This window comes from Pongo abelii, chromosome 2 (assembly GCF_028885655.2).
Source record: "Pongo abelii isolate AG06213 chromosome 2, NHGRI_mPonAbe1-v2.0_pri, whole genome shotgun sequence".
In the NCBI taxonomy this organism is placed as follows: domain Eukaryota; kingdom Metazoa; phylum Chordata; class Mammalia; order Primates; family Hominidae; genus Pongo; species Pongo abelii.
The window spans coordinates 80,411,940-80,426,637 of record NC_085928.1 but is presented as its reverse complement, the minus strand read 5'-3'; the positions used below and the strand labels follow the sequence as shown (position 1 = coordinate 80,426,637).

General features: G+C 41.1%; 1 long non-coding RNA gene across 1 annotated transcript in view; it reads left to right on the top strand.

The window, feature by feature from the left end:
- The first annotated feature begins 5,267 nt into the window (after positions 1–5,267).
- LOC112132751 (uncharacterized) overlaps positions 5,268–14,698 on the top strand; it is a 71,448-nt gene continuing 62,017 nt past the window's right edge. The window contains exons 1-2 of the long non-coding RNA XR_002914479.3: positions 5,268–5,380; positions 6,086–6,134. This is a non-coding gene — a long non-coding RNA (uncharacterized LOC112132751). The remainder of the gene's footprint in view (positions 5,381–6,085; positions 6,135–14,698) is intronic.

Below are 14,698 nucleotides of genomic sequence, written 5' to 3'. Positions count from 1 at the left end.
CCAAATCACAATGGCTTAAAATAACAGACGTTTAATTCTTGCTCATGAAACATGCCCATCAGGATTGCTGTGATAGTCATTTAGGGATCCAGACTGATGGACCAGCTGCCATCTCAAATGCTGCTGGCAAGAGCTCTGGATGGTGTCAAACTGACAATTAAATGCTTGAGCCCAAAAGTGACACATGTTGCATGTGCTCATAGCTCATTGGTCACTACCAGTCACATGGCCTCATCCAACCTTAAGGGCTTGGAGGTGTGATCCTATTGTGTGTGCAGAAGGCGGAGGCTGAGGAATACTTAGTGAGAACTACTGATTCCTTTTGCTAGCCTTGTGGAAACTGAGTGGTGGAATGTAATTCCTGCACGTGTGAAATTGCCTTGGGTCACCTGTGAACACCTTATCTACGATAATAAAGCACTCTGTGCGTGAGGAACATGGAGCAAAGTCCGTGTGAAATTCAAGATGTTCTGTGGAGATAGAAGCCTGCCATCTGGCCTGGATTCGAGTCCCAGATTTCTCACTGTGTGGTACTGGGAAAATGCTCTGTATATTTGAGTATCAGTTTTCTCATCTATAACTTAGAGTACTAATATCATCTGTCATTGTTAGCATAGCAGCCTAAACTGACTAAGTACTATAAGCTATAGATGACAGAAATTTCTCACAGCTGTGGAGGCTGGAAGCCTGTGATCAGGGTGCTAGCATGATTGAGCTCTAGTAAGTTCCCTCTTCCGGGTTACAGACTGTCAACTTCTCATTGTATTCCTCTATTTCAGAAAGAGGGTCAAAAACCTCCCTGGGGTCTCTCTTATAAGGGAACTAATCTCAGTCATGAAGTCCCCACCCTCGTGACCTCATTATCTCCCAAAGGCTCCATCTCCTAAATACCATCTCATGGAGACTAGAGTCTCAACATATGAATTTGGAGGAGACACAGACATTCAGTCAATTGCACCATCTTCTGAGTTTTTAGAGATAATTACATTAAATGAATTCAGAGAGTAGGTATAAAGCCCAATATTGTATCTCTATCAATGGTAGTTGCTATTTTTGAGGGTGCTACATTGTAGTGGCTATAAAATGGGTTTACATGTAGCTATAAGACTTTGGGAAAGTCATCAAACTTCTCTATGCCTTAATTTACTGATCTTAAAAATGAACCGTCACTATGCCTGTGCCTTAAAATCATTATGATGATTCAATGAGGTTTTGTATGAAAAGCACCCCACAAAAATTAAGCACTTGATAAATATGGCATACTAGTATTTTAAAAATATGATGTGGATTAGTACGCAGATACACAAATTCTTTCATTTCTTTTAAAAATATTTAAAAAATACCACTAACAATTCTAGCCCAAAGAGGTCTAAAAAGCTCTCTGGGGTCCCTTTTATAAAGATACTAATCCCATTGATCTCATTAGTCTCATCAACTCTGCTAACCAATATTACTATCGTTTTATTGGAGCCTGTTTCTGTCTTTAAATGTTTTTACTTTATAACCTTCTTAGGTATAAGACTGCCTCTTGTCGGGACTATAGGCCTTCCGGGTGTTTTCTGATGAGGATGAACTCTATTCTGAGAATTGGGCAACTCTGCTGGTCTTTGACCCACGTGGTACATTTGTGCAGCAGTCAGAAATTTATAACACAGTTCAGGGAGCTGCTGCCATTACTCATCAGTGCCAGGCTGCTTAGGCAAAAACATGGGGAACATTTTGTCTTACCTACTCAACTCCTTCCTTAAGAACCCAATGAACAAATTGACCCTAGGGAATTAAGAAATCAAGCAGATTACTATTGCCACAGATCCTCTTGTGAGTATCCCAGACAAGCACAAGAGAAATAGAAGACATTAGAGGCCAAAAGAAAAAAAAATCAAGAAATACAGAAAAGGGTGGTTGTCTGTACCTGAAACTTTAATCTCAGATCTCCAAATATCAAAGTCTTTAAGAAAGAAACCAAAGGGCAAGCAAGCACACTTTTTGGAAGACTACCAAGAGCTTTATTATTTTAATTCTCCTGACGCTACTCTGCGAGATAGTTTTATTTGTTCCCCCCACCCCCTTTTTCTTTTGTTTTTGAGATGGAGTCTCACTTGTTGCCTAGGCTGGAGTGCAGTGGTGCGATCTCGGCTCACTGCAACCTCCACCTCCCGGGTTCAAGCGATTCTCCTGCCTCAGCCTCCCAAGTAGCTGGGACTACAGGTGCGTGCTACCATGCCTGGCTAATTTTTTGTATTTTTAGGAGAGACAGGGTTTCATCATGTTAGCCAGGCTGGTCTTGAACTTCTGACCTTAAGTGATCCACCCACCTCGGCCTCCCAAAGTGCTGGGATTACAGGCATGAGCCACTGCACCTGGCCACTTGTTCCCCTTTTATAGATGGGGAAAGTGAGGCCCAGAGAGGTTAAGCAATTGTCTAAGGTCACATGGGACACATGGTGAATCTTAAATTTAAACCAGAGCTAACTAGTCTTTCCATTATACCATGTTGACATGGTTTGACTGTGTTCCCATTCAAATTTCAACTTGAAATGTATCTCCCAGAATTTTCATGTGTTGTGGCAGGGACCTAGGAGGAGGTAATTGAATCATGGGGGCTGCCTTTCCTGTGCTATTCTTGTGATAGTGAATAAGTCTCATGAGATCCTATGGGTTTATCAGGAGTGTCTGCCTTTGCTTCTTCCTCATTCTCTCTTGCTGCCACCATATAAGAAGTGTCTTTCACCTCTTGCCATGATTCTGAGGCCTCCCCAGCCATGCGGAACTGTAAATCCAATTAAACTTCTTTTTCTTCCCAGTCTTGGGTATGTTTTTATTAGCAGCGTGAAAATGAACTAGTACAGAAAATTGGTACCAGTAGAGTGGGGCATTGCTGAAAAGATACCCGAAAATGTGGAAGTGACTTTGGAACTGGGTAACAGGCAGAGGCTGGAACAGTTTGGAGGGCTCAGGAGAAGACAGGAAAATGTGGGAAAGTTTGGAGCTTCCTAGAGACTTGTTGAATGGCTTTGCCCAAAATGCTGATAGTGATATGGACAATAAGGTCCAGGCTGAGGTGACCTCAGATGGAGACGAGGAACTTGTTGGGAACTGGAGTAAAGGTGACTCTTCTTATGTTTCAGCAAAGAGACTGGAGACATTTTGCCCCTGTGCTAGGGATTTGTGGAACTTTGAACTTGAGAAAGATGATTTAGGGTATCTGGCAGAAGAAATTTCTAAACAGCAAAGCATTCAAGAGGTAACTTGGGTTCTTTCAAAGGCATTCAGTTTTATAAGGGAAGCAGAGCATAAAAGTTTGAAAAATTTGCAGCCTGACTATATGATAGAAAAGAAAAACCCATTTATTTCTGAGGAGAAATTCAAGCCAATTGCAGAAATGTGTATAAGTAGCATGGAGCCTAATGTTAATCCCCAAGACCATGGGGAAAATGTCTCCAGGCCACGTCAGAGACCTTCATGGCAGCAGCTCCCATCACAGGTCCAGAGGCCCGGGAGGAAAAACTGGCTTCGTGGGCTGGGCCCAGGGCCCAGTGCTGTGTGTAGCCTAGGGAGTTGGTGCCCTGTGTCTCAGTTCCTCCAGCCATGGCTGAAAGGGGCCAATGTACAGCTTGGGCTGTGGCTTCAGAGGGTGGAAACCCCAAGCCTTGGCAGCTTCCATATGGTGTTGAGCTTGTGGGTGCACAGAAGTCAAGAATTGAGGTTTAGGAACCTCCACCTAGATTTCAGAAGATGTATGGAAATGCCTGGATGCCCAGGCCAAAATTTTCGTAGGGGCAGGGCCCTCAAGGAGAACCTCTGCTAGGGCAGTGTGGAAGAGAAATGTGGGGTTGGAGTCCCCACACAGAGTCCCTACTGGGGCACTGCCTAGTGGAGCTGTGAGAAGATGGCCACCGTCCTCCAGACACCAGAATGGTAGATCCACTAATAGCTTGCAATGTGCACCTGGAAAAGCCTCAGACGCTCAAGGACAGACTGTGAAAGCAGCTGGTAGGGAGGCTGTATCCTGCAAAGCCACAGGGGCAGAGCTGCTCAAGAATATGGGAACCCACCTCTTGCATCAGCATGTCCTAGACATGAGACCTGGAGTCAAAGATCATTCTGGAGCTTTAAAATTTGACCACCTCACTGGATTTTGGACTTGCATGGGCCCTGTAACCCCTTTGTTTTGGCAATTTTCTCTCATTTGGGTTATATTTACCCAATACTTGTACCCCCATTATATCTAGGAGGTAACTAGCTTGCTTTTGATTTTACAGGCTCATAGACGGAAGAGACTTGCATTGTGTCAGATGAGACTTTGGACTGTGGACTTTTGGGTTAATGCTGAAATGAGTTAAGACTTTGGGGGACTGTTGGGAAGGCATGATTGGTTTTGAAATGTGAGGACATGAGATTTGGAGGGGCCGGGGCAGAGTGATATGGTTTGGCTGTGTCCCCATTCAAATCTCAACTTGAATTGTATCTCCCAGAATTCTCACATGTTATGGGAGGGACCCAGGGGGAGGTAATCAAATCATGAGGGCCAGTCTTTCCCATGCTGTTCTCATGATAGTGAATAAGTCTCACGAGATCTGATGGGTTTATCAGGAGTTTCCACTTTTGCTTCTTCCTCATTCTCTCTTGGTGCCACCATGTAAGAAGTGCCTTTCACTTCCTGCCATGAAGCCCCCCCAGCCATGTGGAACTGTAAGTCCAATTAAATCTCTTTTTCTTCCCAGTCTCAGGTATATCTTTATCAGCAACATGAAAATGGACTAATACACGTGTAATTTCTCCTGGAAGGGGAAACGTTAGTTCCAAAAATGTCAGCTTTAGAGTCCCCTCAAAATGTGGCCTAGAGAGGTTAATATGTTTCTCAGAGAGGTAAAATAATCAGCTGAAGATTTTAGGGCTGGTAAGTTGGGGTACTAGCTCAAAAGCCCACATTCTCTTCCTGGTTCCTGGTTCCATACAGCTCTTCAAATCAGGTTGGGCTGGGTGTAAATAGTGGCTCCTTAGACTCCTTCAGGTTTCCCCAGTCACTGGGAATTTTAGGGACTCATTCAGGAATTTCCCCAACGTGCTTTAGGGCAAAAAGATAAATGCCAAGCCTAGCCAGTTTCTGCCGGCTTTGGAATAAAGAGCTGTGGTGAAAGGCTGCATTCTAATCTCCCACATGGGGGCTGTGCCATACTGTTCCTACGCTGCTGAGTGGATTTGCATTTTGAACGAATCTGCTGGCCAAAATCACTTTAATTTTTCATCTGCCTTTTGCGGGCAACTTTCCATTCTCCTGTGCTGACTGAAACGAAGTATGACACCAGTCTTGCCCAGGCAAGCTGCTTCTTGTGAATAGGAAGTGAACAACCCTGGATTCCAGGCCAGGGGGAGAGAGGTGAGAGGTGAGGTCAGCACATCTGGTTTCTGCCCTCAGACTTCTTTACAGATGAGGGAAAGGTGCGTGCTTTAAAAGGACAGTTAAGCAGGCCCCAACAGATCCCAAGAGATCTCGGCTGTCCCCTACCTGGGCGATGTCAGGCTTCTTTAGCATCAAGCTGGCAGAGGCTCCCAGGACTGGTGTAGAAGGACAGAGCAGTTTTCCCACGTGATGGGGAACTTGTTTCAGAGGTGTCAAGAGATCCACACTAAGCCTGGTGCTGTAAACTCCAGATGGTTCTCAACTGAAGTTTTTGGGGGCTGGGGAAGGAGGGTGATTTCTAGGATAGAGGAAATATGCTGTTGGTTGAATATAGGATTGTACTTCTCTGGATATGTCTTGGAAAATTTCCTTAGGTTTTGGAAGCCTCAGAACCCTCCAGAGTTTCAATTTCAGAGGCTAAGTCTTTGAGGGTCCCAATAAGAAATATAAACAGTATAGTCTGCTGGTGATAAAAACAATCGTGGTAGTGAGGAGAGGAGGATATTGAGGGAAATGTTTCTTCTTGGCTCATGATAGTTCCTTTCTGTGAAAGGGTGCAATTGACAGAAACAGTGGGGGCTTCACCTGTGGCATCACTGTCTCTACCCTAGCAAGGAGGAGGGACTTATCTGGTTGGAAAATTTCAGAAGAAAACCTAGCTCTTCCTTTTTGTCCTCTCAGATATGAACTCATCAGCAGAAATGTGAGTCCTTCCCAGCTTCTCCATGCTGTAAGTCTTATGTGGCACCACTGCGTGGGTTGGTTGTGTTAACCTACCTGCCAGAGGGTTGAGGGTGGGAGTATCTGAAGCCATTGAATCCTGCAAATACAAACCACAGCTTCCATCCTAGTCTTTATCTGTCATACAGGTTAGAGTTGCACTTTCCAATCTGCAACTCTTATGTCTTGTTTCTCTGTGAAGAATGCGGGTGTGGATGGGCATATTTATTGTGTCCCTGTGATAATTTTATGTGTCAACTTGGTGAGGCTATGGCACCTAGTTGTTTCATCAAATGCCAGTCTATATGTTGTTATGAAAATATTTCAGATGTGATTAACACTTAAATCAGTTGACTTTAAGTAGAGCATATTTGTGTCCATAATGTGGGTGGGCCTCATTCAATCAGTTGAAAGCTTTCAGAGCAAAGACTGAGATTTCCCAAGAAAGCAGCAATTCTGACTCAAGACTGCAACATACAAACCCTGCCTGAGTTGCCAGCCTACAGACTCAAGACTGCAACACCAACACAACTGAATTTCCAGCCTGCTAGCTTGCCCTACAGATGTAGACTGGTTAGCCCCCACAGTTGCATAAGCTAATTCCTTGAACTAAGTCTCTCTCTCATATATGTCTCCTAATGGTTCCATTTCTCAGAAGAACTCTGGCTTGTACAGTCCCTCATGATCCCAGCACATAATGACTAATAACTGTGGCTGACATCATTGAGTCCTCATCTACTCCTCACAATTACTTACAAGGTAGACAATAGCATTCCTTCCATTTTAAAGATGGGGGAACTTAGATGTAAAACAGTTAAGTAACTTGCTCAATGCTGTGCAACAAGTGAAGATGCAGCATTTGAATTCAAATTTTCCTGAAACCATAACTGATGTGTTTAACTATTATACCACACAGCCTCCAGACCAGAAAAGGAAGTCCTACTCAAAGTTATGATATAGTGCATAGTTAAGTGCATAGAAAGTCTTTGTCTGTTAGTCTTATGCTGAGTGTTTATATTTTGAGTGCCTCTCTGTTTCAGTGCTGGATGAAATAATTACATGTTAAAGCTGATAGTAATAACCCAATGGTTACTTCTCTGGCCAGCCTCATTGGTGCTTCAGCACTTAGCTTGGGATGTGATCTATGGTTCTGAGTGTCCTTTTTGTATTTGTTACTCTAATGTTTAGCATAATCAACAACTCCCAATGATGGCTATAGAGAGCACATATACAGCAAGGATAGTGGCATGAAGAAATAAAAGAATCATCATTGACAAAATTCACCTTTGAGGATTTATTCATATATTAATCTATCTCTTCATGCATTTATCTGATAGTCAACCAGAAAGGTTTATTGAGAAGTTATTCTGTGCATGTATTTTTATTTCATTCATTCATTTATTCAGAAATGAAATTATTATTACATACTCTGCCTTGCTAGGTGGATTCTCCCAGATTCACCCTCGTTTTCACACCCTGCCTTCAACTTCTCTCCCGCCTACCTCTTGGAAATGTACCTAACTTGTTTCTATTCCTTCAGAGCCTTGCTGTATATTTTCCATGACGATATTTAATTTGATAAACTAATACAGATAAATGGATTAATGGAATTGAATGGCATAACGGTTAACACATACTCACTTTAAGTGAGATTTTTTTAAAAGCACATCATCTTGATGCAGAAACAATAACTTTAATGATGGATGCTTTAGGCAATACATTATGGGTGGTTTTGGTCTGATGAGGCTTCCTGGTGCCATGTTGAGGGTAACACTACCATTTTGTGAGAAGCCAGCAATGTGTCCTCTTGCATGACATTTTACTTGTTCATAGGATGATTTTGTCATAAAATAAAAAGAACCAAATAAGCATTTGCGTTAAGAAACTATTTATGTATGATAAAGACAATGATTGAAAGAGGCCAACAGACTTCAAAGTGTCTCCTCTCTGGTTTCATAAAAATATTACTTTACTCATGTGACAGAGACTGAAGCTGCCTAATCAATAGCCATATTCCTGAACCAACATTTTGGTTAGGATGTAATTCCCAGCAATATTTTGGCTAGGATGTCTAGCTAAAATACTACATTTTCCACTCTCCATGTATATAGCTAGTAGGGTGTTTCTTCTAGGAAGGTTCTACAAGTAATGCTGACTCAACTAAGAGGTGCTTGCCTTTTGTTTTTCCCTCTTGTTCCTGCCCAGAAAGCAGACATAAAGGCTGTAGCTTCAGCAGCCATTTTGGAACATGAAGCAACGTTAAGAATTGAAGACACATAATAGTATTGTAGAGTGTAAAGATAGGGGGAGTTTGGGTCCTTGGTGAGTAGGGAATTATTCCCTCCATATTGGACTACCTATGTCCAGAATTCTTTGATGTAAAGAAGATATACATTTCTGCCTCATTTCAACTACTTCAATTTTTATTTCCATGTATGTGTTCTACGCACCTGAATCTAATGGCAACTAACACATCCCCCAAGTTTATCATTAAAATCTATGAATTATATTATTCCAATAATAATATTTCATTAATGGAACCAGTCTGGTATCTTGAGTTTATTCACAGCTAACTGTCCTACCTGGTTAGTGTGAATGGAAAACAAGTTTCTGTACATTTTGAGTCATGGCTCCATGTCTCTTCTTTTGAACACGTATCCTTAATTTTCTTTGTTGTCTTATTATTGCTATTCATGGACTGTTCAATGTACTTTTAAAGAAGTCACTGTCCAGATAATGTAACTTTCACTTTAAGTGAAAAGCTGCTTACTCATTCTCTTCCTTCCCCTTCTTCCCCCTGTCCCCCCAGCTCCCAAACTTGAGTAAAATTATGCCCAATGTAATTCATTGTGATTTTCCCCCTTCTTCTAAACAATATCTGTGTTAGAGAATTGAACACCTGTAAAATGTTTGTTATTCTTACTTGTCCTAATCAGGAATTCAATAAAAAGGCATTCTGAAATCTTGGAAATACTGAGATTTTTCTGAACTTAAACTGATCTGTTAAACCAGTTAGTTGAGCAAGGCCGGAAGAGCCCTCAGGAAAAATCATGAAAACAAAATTAAATCGAACACAAAAAGCAATTTGCCAGCGGTGAACCTAATTCACAATTTGCCTCCTCTGGAGAAGAGTATTCAGCCTTGGCCATATGCCAATGAGAGCTCCATGCGATAATCTATAGGATTGCACAATTCCTCTTAGGACAGTAATGAAAGGAAAAATAACATTTGTTCTGCCAAAGTATGTGGACTTGCTGACATTTGCTGAAATACAGATATCATCTGAGTGAACAGGATGTTTTCCTGAAGGTGCTTTGGAGAGCCAGTAGTTTACACATCTTTTCCACACATACATAAGGCAGCTTGAATTTCTGGTAATTGTGAGGGCTTGACCCTTGCAACTATTTCCAATATACCCCTGGTGGCTTTTGGACTTTGTCAAGATCATCTGATGATATACACAACCTGGTGAGAAACTTGCCTTTGTGATTTTCAGTAATGTTTGTCTATTTCTCCCCACTCCTCATTGGAATGATGATTTAAGGGAGATAGAATCTGGAATTACTGGTGGGGAGGGGAGTCAGCAGACTTTAAATCAAGTGTACCTGTCATTTAAATTGCCTGATTCTAGATTGAACAAAGGAAACATGCTGGGAAAGTCTGGGGGAAAATATGCTATATTTTATATTCTCTGGTGGAGCAAATGGGGGGAGATTTTAAAATGATGGAGATTAACACCTATTCACATTGGATACTTTCATGGCAGAAGGCTCCAGGGATGGATTTGTAGAAGGCGAAATACATGAAACTTGACAGCTAATGGCAAGTCTTAATAGTCTTGCCTAGATGATATGCCGTATTTCAGGTATTTCTGGGCATTTAATTGTTGGGAGAGTCAGATCTAAAGTAGGCTTTGAGGGATGAAAAGAAGATGGTTTCCAGCTAAGAATACAGTAGACATTGAGTATAATTAATGTGAAACAGAGATGAGTGGTACTAAACATATGGTAAAAGCATCTCAGGATGAAATATGGTGAATCACTCAGAAGCAGAAAATATTAGTAGAAATGGACAAATTATTCAGTTACACAGTCAATAAGGACTTGGCCAACAGGCATCAAAATATCAGAGGGTCAAAAAATAATCTTAAGGAATTAGAATATGTGTTTTGGTAATATCTATTCCATATATTTTAGGGATAGATACATGGGTGTGTATGTATTCCATTATGTATGTGGGAAATTATGACTGACAATACAACTGCAGGAGTTTTCATGTAAAGATAGATTAGATTTGATAGCTTCAAATTCATTTTTAATAATTGTTTTATTCATTAATAAATAGAAGAACCCAATTTAGACTCCTTATTTTTAGTATTACAAGGAAAACAGTAGACCTCTCTAATATGGCAACAAGTGTTTAAAGATCATGTATAGCTGGGGGTGGGGTCAGTTGTAGGGAAAGAAATTATAAGTAATTGAAAATATTGCGCTAGAAAGGGCCTTTGATATTACAATGATGTAAAGTCTTAAGAGTTAAACTGGAATGTAGCAGTCACAGAGCCAGGTTTGGGTGGGTAGTTTGGTTAGTGCAGTTGTCATGGAATCCAATCTAATAGTCATCAAATGAAGTCCAATTCAGATTGATGAATACACATATGATGCTCACTGTGTACCATGTACTGTGCTAGTTGTTGTGAAGTCAAAAATGAATGTTAGAGCACCTGTTTCTAAGAAACTTATAGTCCACTGAAGGCACAGGGAAGACATGGAAGATATTATAAATAGTAAACTGTGGAAAGTGACAGGGCAGAATGTATATAAGGAGACATATACATTTGTAGAACATGTATGAGGTACAGAAATAACATCATAAGAGAACAGTAACATTGTCTTGTGAGTATGACTTTTCTTAGGTTGAGGGAGTGAAGAAAATGGGAAATTTTAGGAAAGAATTTCCACCTGAGCTTTTTAAACATGAAAAGGAGCAAGTCAGAGACATTCAAGGATGGTGATATGGTTTGGCTCTGTCCCCACCAAAATCTCATCTTGAATTGTAGCTCCAATAATTCCCACATGTCATGGGGAGGGACCCAGTGGCAGGTAATTGAATAACGGGGGTGGGTCTTTCCTGTGCTGTTCTTATGATTGTGAATAAGTCTCATGGGATCTGATGGTTTTATAAAGAGGAGTTCCCCTGCACAAGCTCTCTTGCTTGCTGCCATGTAAAATGTGCCTATGTTCCTCCTTTGCCCTCCACCATGATTGTGAGGCCTCCCCAGCCATGCAGAACTGTGAGTCCATTAAATCTCTTTTCTTTATAAATTACCCAGTCTCAGGTATGTCTTTATTAGCAATGTGAGAATGGACTAATACAGATGGACAGCAGGAAAATACCTGGAGAATACTAATTTAAATATTTGCTTTCTTCAAGGAATGAAAATAGAGCCAGATCATCCATTCATTTCTCTTCCAGATCCAGTATTAAGAATCTAGAATTTCGTGGCTCTGATGCCAATTTTGGTTTTGCATATTCATCTTGTTCATTTTCGCCATTTTTGATAGAATTGAACTGAAAAATGCATCTGATGCTAAAAGTTTGAAAGAACTTTTGAGATAATCTTGGACTTCCTTGTATCATTTATTCATTTATTTTGAAAAATATTATTGAGAATCTACTCTGTTCCAGGCTGTTGGGCACTATTTTAGACACTTAGAATACATCAAGAAAGAGACTGATGTCTTTGCTCTCATGGAGCTTATGCTTTAAGAGGGAGAGACAGACAATAACTAAAACACATCAGACATATGTGAATATTACAGTTTGTCAAAAGGCAATAAATGCCAAGGGAAAAAAATCAGAGCATGTTATATGTGGGTGGATATATGTCCCAGTTTGCCCAAGGCAGCCTTAGTTTATTTCTGTTGTGCCAGCATAACTATTAGCAGCATCCCCTTTAGCTCTAAAGCATATCCTGGTTTACTTTAGATGCTATATAAATTCATAACTGCAGTTAATGGGAATCAGGTGTGTACATGTGCACATTCCAGGCCCCATACAATAATTGAACATGCTGATCCAGCTAAGTCTCATTGAGGAGGGACTTGAGCAAAGACCTGAAGAAAGTGAGAGAGTGAGCCACACAGGTATCTCAGTGAAGATTGCTCCAGGCAGAGAAGCAGAGGAACAATTAGGGCAAGGTTCTAAAGTTTTAAGGAATGTGGGGCTGGGGGTGTGTAGTGGGGGGTTCATGCAGCTGGAGTGAATTAATGAGGGGCAAGCTGTAGGATATGTGGTCAGGGAAGGTAGGGGTAGGGAGCAGAGAGTATGGAACCTTAGGTCCTCAGAAGGGAGTTGAGTTTTTCTCTGAGTCTGATGGGACGGCATTGGGGGTTTCTATATGGGAAGTACATAATCTGACTTTGTTTTAAAGTGTCACTTGTGGAGTCTATTCTTTGTGAAGTATACACTTTAAGGTGTAAAAGTAAAGGCAGATTGTATTAGTAGGAAGCCCCACAGTACACTAAGCAAGAGATGCTCATGGCTTGGAACAGGGTGGTGGCACTGGAAGAGGTGAGAAGCAGTCAGATTCTGGAGATGTTACCAGCCAACAGAATTTCCTGCTGGACAGGATATGAGGGGATGAGCTCCTCATATCTTGCAGCAGTAACAAAAGATTCATTCCAGGACTAGTTCAACAAACAATTTGGTGTTTTGTTTTAGCTGAGCACTTCAAAAAGCAGCACTTCTCTCACCTTGATTCAAAGCCATGCCTCCTGTATTAGTCCGTTTTCATGCCGCTGATAAAGACATACCCAAGACTGGGCAATTTACAAAAGAAAGAAGTGTATTGGATTTACAGTTCCACGTGGCGAAGGTGAAAGGCACATCTCACATGGCGGCAGACAAGAAAAGAGAGCTTGTGCAGGGAAACTCCCATTTTTAAAACCATCAGGTCTTGTGAGACTCATTCACTATCATGAGATCAGCACAGGAAAGACCTGCCCCCATAATTTAACTACTTCCCACCAGGTTCCTCCCATGACACGTGGGAATTCAAGATGAGATTTGAGTGGGGACACAGCCAAACCATATCACCTCACTTTTCAAAGCATCGGCAAAATGATGAACCCCATTAAAATTTAGTTGCATATATAGCTGCTTCTGTCTGGTAAACAGTAAAAATATTTCCAATGTGGATAGTTTTGGTGAATTGCAATGTGGCATATGTAAGAAAGAGAGCATTTTGCTAAACATGGGACTTTCCAAACAGTAGCAAATAGGTAAAGAATGTGTTTAATGATATGTTTACATTTCGACATGTTGGAAAGTGTTGATGGTGGGACATCCACATAGTTACTAGAGGCCAGGGTCTGCAGCTCTGCCTGTGTGGCTAACTGTGTGACTGTCATCACATCCCTCGACCATCTGAGATGAATACCATTTGTTGTAAATGGAGCATTTTATTGTGATTACAGTTCTATGTTTTTGTGTTTACTGTGCTTTCAGCTCTGACATTCTGTGACTCTGAACAGCTTAGGGGAACAAGGCTACACATAGACATTTAGGATCTTGAGCTCTCATAGCACTTTGTGTGATTGTTATGGTTATCTCAGTCCTCTTATTTGCATATTCTTGCAAATTTCAGTCTAGGACTGATATCTTTTCTAACAATGCGTTATTCCCATGGGCCATAATTTAGAGAGGCCCTTATCATGCTGATTAAGAAGACAGGCATGTTTTTAAATTGGATAAAATAGTGCCTTCATCTTAGGAATATTGTGTCATTGTATAAAAAATAAGAGTGATAATTAGTAACAATTATTGTAACCAATGTTTGAAAATTTACTATGAGTAAGTTATCTTATGTGGAATCTTTTATTTAATTCTAAGCACAAAACAAACAAGACCCTATGGGTAGGTACTCTTCATATTCATTTTAGAGATAAGAAAGCAGAGCCAGAGAACTGAATACCTTGCCCAAAGTAAGAAAATTTGCAAGTGGCAGTGTCAGGATTTGAACCCAGGCAGCTGGCCTCCAGACCATGCACCATCCCAACCACCATACTTTACTCCTGTCAGTGCACAGAGAGGGTTAGCCCAGCATCTGACAATAGTGAGAACTCAACAAATGGAAACTATTGTGATGCCATATATTATTGCAGTGGGAATTCAATACCTGCTGGGTAACCAATGAATCTGTGAGTCATCTACACTGAGGCATTGAGGTGATAATTGAAATCAGGAAGAAATGAGCTCAGGCAGGGGAGAGGGCAGAGAAGGGTTGAGGACTGAAATTTGGAGGATGAATAACCATGTGCCCTAATGCACACTTGGATGGTGTTCAACCTTGAAGTGACTGTTCTCATAACCTGCAGCAGAAACAAATGTTTCCTTCCAGGTCTGGTTGAGTGACTCTTGGATTTTGGTTCTAACTCTTTCAAACTGTTTCTCCCACTCTGCTTCAAAGCTATGTCTTCCCTTTCAAAACATTTGCAAAACAATAAATCCTACGTCCAAAGAGTCTATTGAAGTTTAGTTGCAAACATAACCACTTCTGTCTGGTAAAGATTA